The following is a 6,311-nucleotide window of genomic DNA, read 5'->3' on the forward strand; positions in this document are numbered from 1 at the left end:
CAAGAATGCTTCACTGGTGGTGGTGTATACTTCCAGTAAGAAATGTCTGCTTGTCTTTTTGATGGCCGCTGCTTAGATTTATTAGCTAGTCACTGGCTGGTGCACATGCTCTCCTTTCTCACGCACATTCTCTCTCTGTCCCCCTCTCCCACTCTCTAAAAATCAATGGGAAAATATCTGCTGCTGCTAGTGAGGATTAACTAAGTAAGTAGATAGATAGATAGGTAGATAGATAGATAGATAGATAGATAGATAGATAGATAGATAAAATGATGCATCAGTGAAATGCCGAGTAGGGTAAAAGTTTATAGGTTTGCAGATTCTACACTACAGTTGATCTTTAGAAAACTATTATCATCCAGTATTGGTGTTTTCACAAATAATATCTACAGTTATCTGAAAAGGCTATTAAAATACAAAGCAACTGTAATGAAGTGTTAAAGCATATAGATCAAGAAGATAGAATTAAAAGAGTCCAGAAATTTATGGTTGTTTTTTTTACAAAGGTGCCAAAACAACTCAATAGGGGGGGAAAGGGGGGAGGCGGGGGAGTAATCCTTTCAATAAATTGTGCTTTTTAAATATCCACATGCAAAAAGTGAAGTTGAACACCTGCTTTATATAATATACAAAAATTAACTCAAAAAGGATAAAAAAAAATTGAGTATAAGAGCCAAAGCTATAAAACTCATAGATCCCTGGCCCGCTCAGTGGATAGAGCGTAGGCCTGCGGACTCAAAGGTCCCAGGTTCAATTCCGGTCAAGGGCATGTACCTTGGTTGTGGGCATATCCCCAGTGGGGGGTGTGTAGGAGGCAGTGGATCAATATTTCTCTCTTATCAATGTTTCTAACTCTCTATTCCTCTCCTCTCTGTAAAAAAATCAATAAAATATATATATTTTAAAAAAAAACTCTTAGAAAAATATGGGAGTGTATCTATGTGGTTTCTTCATAATCAACAAAAGCAGCCCGAGGAAAAATTGAACCTCAAAATATTAAAATGTGCTTCACATTATACCAACAATGAAAAGACACCTTTTAGAATGGGAGGAAATTTTTGCAAGTAATATATCTGATAAAAGACTTGTATAAAGAACTTAGAACATCAATAAAAAGACAACCCAATTTAAAGCTGAGCAAAGTATCTGAACAGACATTTCTCTAAAGAAGACAAACAAAAACTGCATCATTAGCACTGAGGGAAATGCAAATCAAAACTACTACAATGACACCAAAACTGGTTTGGCTCAGTGGTAGAGCGTCGGTCTGCGGACTGAAAGGTCCCAGGTTCGATTCCGGTCAGGGGCATGTACGTTGGTTGCGGGCACATCCCCGATAGGGGGTGTGCAAGAGGCAGCTGATCGATGATTCTCTCTCATCGATGTTTCTGACTGACTATCCCTCTCCCTTCCTCTCTGTAAAAAATCAATAAAATATATTTTTTTAAAAATAAGAAAGGCAGGCGAGCAGTTGGGAGCCAGCAGTCCTGGATTGTGAGAGGGATGTCCAATTGCCTGGTGGGATTGGGTCTAAATGGGCAGTTTAATATCCCTTGAGGGGTCCCAGATTGGAGAGAGTGCAGGCTGGGATGAGGGACTCCCCCCCCCCCAACCCATGCATGAACTTTGTGCACCAGGCCTCTAGTCCATATATAACCCACATGCAGATTTTATCGGTTGTACCAAAAATGTCCTCTTAGAGCAATTTTACTTTCCTGATCCAGGATCCCATCCAGGATTAGATATATTTGTCTTGTTTTATTTAATCTGGCATAGTTATCAGCCTTCTTTATCTTTCCTGACATTGATATGCTTGAAGAGGTGGGGGTTTGTTTTTGTTTTTATTTTATTTTTTTTAATTAATCTTTATTGTTCATATTACAAAGGTTCCTCATTTCTTCCCCCCTCCACCAGGTCCCCACCCCACCCTCCCCACCCCACATTGTCCTCATCCATAGGTGCACAGTTTATGTTCAGTCTTTGAAGAGGTGTTTTTGCTACCTCCTTCATTTTACTCGATGAAGAGTTGGTAGAAGACAAATTGGGTTTGCCCTGAAGCCTGTTTCTCTACCTACTCCCTATACTGTATCAGCAATTTTCCACCGGTGTGCTGCGGCTGGCACAGTGGTGTACCACAAGAATTTGTAAAACATGCAGTACCTGACTATTTAGTCAGGGGCACTGATCTCTTTTCTCTGACTGTCAAGTTTAAAAATAACAAGTCAACACTACAACAGCCATCTGGTGTGAATGAACCAAAATTATACCTATTTTGTCAGATGGGCAAAAAACTATATTTTCGGTGTGCTGCAGAATTTTAGTAATTTAGTTTATGTGTGCCATGAGATGAAAAAGGTGGAAAATCACTGCCCTCCAGATTCCGACTTGGCACAAAGGAAGAACCGGGTGGCAGCAGTTAGGGGGGCCCTGGAGGGTCCCCATCTTAACAAGACCACTTCCTGGCCAGGTTGCTTTCATGCTCCAAGGCTGCTTATATTCTCTCACCCTTTTGAGGGAGCATTGGATGGGGGAGGAGAGGAAGGTGGAATCCCTCTTTACTGAAGAACTTTTTTAAAAAAAATACCTATTTTTATTGATTTCAGAAGGAGGAAGGGACAGGGAGAGAGAGAAATATCCATGATGAGAATCATCGATCGCACGCCCCCTATTGGGGATCCAGCGCGGCATGTGTCCTTATGAGGAATCCAGCTGTGACCTCCTGGTTCATGGGGAACGCTCACCTCAGCCACCCCAGCGCTGAAGACCTTTCCTAAGCACAGTTCTCCAGGAAGAACATGCGGCTCCGGAGATCACTGTGTGCTCTGCTGCTTCTAAGCTCACAAATAATTTTATAATAAACTCTTTATGTCTGCCCTTTTGGGCACTGGTGGGATTATGTGTGTGTGTGGTGTGTGCACACACATGTGCGTGCACCCCCTTTGCACTGCAATGAATGGCCCAGTCTACCTCAGTGCTGAGCATTTTTGGAAGCAGCAACATCCAACTGCCTCCCTCCCCGGGGTAAGAAACGGCCCCGTCCTGGAATGTGAGTCCCTGGGAGGGAGGATGAGTGCGTCGCCAGGGTGTCCACTGACTCCGGCGGGTAAATCTGTGTGTGTGTGTGTGTGTGTGTGTGTGTGAGCGCGCGTGTGTGTGCGCAAGCGCGAGCACTTGCTTACTAAACCTACGCAAGAGAACCTGAGTGATGGAGGAGTGGACGTTATAGATTTAGTCCATTCTTTGAAATGGAATCTGCTACAAAGTGTTTAAGCAACCAAGGAACAGCAGTAGCTCATGGCAACATGTTAGAATATTGAAGATGAGCGGGAAGGATTGTGATGCATAGAAAATCCAAGCTGGAATGTAGCTGGAGTGCAGATAAAATCCAGGCTGCAGCTACCGAGAGGTGGGGGGAGGGTCACAGAGCTCATCACAAACAAAAGGAGCCAAGGTCACAGCGGGAGAAATGAAGTTAAAGGGACCAGAAGCAGCTCCTGAATGGCAGTGAGGAGTCCGGCGCGGTTCCACTACCATGACTTCGCAGCGGCCTTCGCCCGCGGACGACTTCGGCATCTACTACGTCCTGTGAGCCTCGGCCGGCGGCTCTCCCAGCCCCTCTGGGGCGGGTGGGAGGGGTTCCCCCAGACCTCACCCGCTGGAGGCCCCCGGAAAAGGGAAGGTGCTATTTAATATGTAGGGAGGAGACATTCCCGGAGGGGGACACCGGTAAATAGAAGTGAAACGCCCCTCCATATAACAGTGAGCCCTTCAGACCCGCAGGGCGGTGTGTGTGTGTGTGTGTGTGTGTGTGTGTGTGTGTGTGTGTGGTGTGTGTGTGTGTGTGGTGTGTGTGTGTGTGTGTGTGTGTGTGTGTGTGTGTGGTGTGTGTGTGTGTGAGTGATCTCATGGAGACCCCATTTAATGCCGCAGATAAAGACATCTCATGAAGGACAAAGATGCCGGGCTGCCTGGCGCAATAGCCACTTACAGAAGGAAGCTGTGGAGGGAGGAGGACTCCCCAGGAGCCCAGAGGGTTCCCGCCCCCGGGCAGGCCTGGCGGACCCACCTGAACGCTTTCGTTCCAGAGCTCACTGTCAGGGATGTCCTAGACCAGTCACTTCTGTAAAAAGATCTTGGGTTACCTCCTACTCGCTATGCCATCTGTGCACATGCCTGCATCATGTAATCTAATCCTCACTACCAACCTCCAAGGCGGGTAGAGTGCTCCTGTCTCATAGATGAGAAACCGGCACGAGTCCCAGATCCTGTAACTGGTATGCGGCAGGTCAGGGTGTAAACCAAGCTATTTTTCTCACAAAGTCTATATGCGTACTCTCTTTCCCTCTATATATGTGTGTGTGTTTTTCTATGTCTATGTATACATCTATTCCATATAATAAAAGCCTAGGTGGTCCTCATGCCCCTGTGGGATGCCCTCATGTCATCACAAGATGACTGCCACAAGATGGCCAGCAGGGGAGGCCAGTTGGGGGCGATCAGGCTGGCAGGCAGGTGAGCAGTTAGGAGCCATCAGTCCTGGATTGTGAGAGGGATGTCCGATCCCAGGGACCGGGCCTAAACAGGCAGTCAGACATTCTCTGAGGGGCCCCAGATTGGAGAGGTGCAGGTGGGGCTGAAGGACACCCACTCCATGCAAGAATTTCATGCACTGGTCCTCTAGTGTATAATATGCACGTAGTATATATATATGTGCTTTTAGTACATGTACATAATATGCTCTCAATATGTATATCTGTATTTGTGTACACACACCCAACTATTAATATCCTATATAATAAAATTTGCTAATATGCAAATTGTCCCCTCCACTGGGAGTTCGACTACGGGGTGGAGTCAGCTGGCCAACTACCCGCAGCCCCTCCCCCTGGCCAGCTGGCCCCATGGGCCCCAATTGGGATGAACCAGCCGGACCTCACTCATGCCCAAATTCATGCACCAGGCCTCAAGTATAATATATAACTCAAAATAACTCTTGACAGAAGGTAGGTAGGTAGGTAGGTAAACATTCCTTCTCTCTACATACCACTGCACACCCCTTAATATATTGCCATAGGCAATGACAAAGCCACTGAAACATAGTACATCATCTATCACACAGGATTTAAAAATAACTGTACATACTCCATAGAACTAGAATTAAGTGGGAAAATACATGTTAAGTACTTATTATAGCGCCAAGCTTAATTCATGATGGCTATTGCTATTATTAACTATCTATTATTATTATTAATAATAATAGTTAAATTTCTTGCCCAACAAGAAGGGAAGTGCTTTGGTATTTAGAGAGAAAGTCTGCATTTTTAGCCAAGAAATTCTAGAACTCTGAAAAGTTCTGGCCCCTTTGGTCCTAGGAAGAAACTTTATCTCTGCTCATTTGGCTGCAGGCACCGCTCGGGGAGTTTTGGACTAAGGAATGCAATTTTAGACTCCACGCTCCAATACTCTGTCCTGGTGGGGGAATCTTATTAAGAACTCCCTGCTTGGTGGAATCTTATTAAGAACTCTTCTGGCCTGGCCGGGTGGCTCGGTTGGTTGGAGCATCATCCTGTGCAACAAGAGGTTGCATACAAGAGGCAACAATGGATGTTTCTCTCTCTCATCAGTGTTTTCTCTCTCTGCTGTCCTCTCTCTCTAAAACCAATAAACATATCCCCGTGCGAGGATAAAAATAAAAGTAAAAGAACTCTCTGTGTCATGAATTTGAAAAACTTACTGTCATTTTTACATATTTTTGAATTATTTTTAAAAATCTTTATTGTTGCCCTACCATTTGGGCTCAGTGGATAGAGCGTCGGCTTGCAGACTGAAAGGTCCCAGGTTTGATTCTGGTCAAGGGCATGTACCTTGGTTGCGGGCACATCCCCAGGGGTAGGGTGTACAGGAGGCGATGTTTTTCTCTCGTCAATGTTTCTAACTCTCTATCCCTCTCCCATCCTCTCTATAAAAAAAAAAAAAAAAAAAAAAAAAAAAAATCAATAAAATATATTAAATGCACCTATTTAAAATTTTTTTTTATTGTTTCCCTAACCGGTTTGGCTCAGTGGATAGAGCAAACTGAAGGGTTCCAGGTTCAATTCCAGTCAAGGGCACATCCCCAGTGGGAGGTGTGCAGGAGGCAGCTGATGGATGTTTCTCTCTCATTAATGTTTCTAACTCTCTATCCCTCTCCCTTCCTCTCTCTAAAAAAAAATCAATAAAATATATTAAATGCACCTATTTAAAAAATCTTTATTGTTGAAAGTATTACATACTAGATCCCCTTTTCCCCCCATCGACCCCCTCCAGCCGCC

Source organism: Pipistrellus hanaki (assembly GCF_964339955.1).
Source record: "Pipistrellus hanaki genome assembly, chromosome: 1".
In the NCBI taxonomy this organism is placed as follows: domain Eukaryota; kingdom Metazoa; phylum Chordata; class Mammalia; order Chiroptera; family Vespertilionidae; genus Pipistrellus; species Pipistrellus hanaki.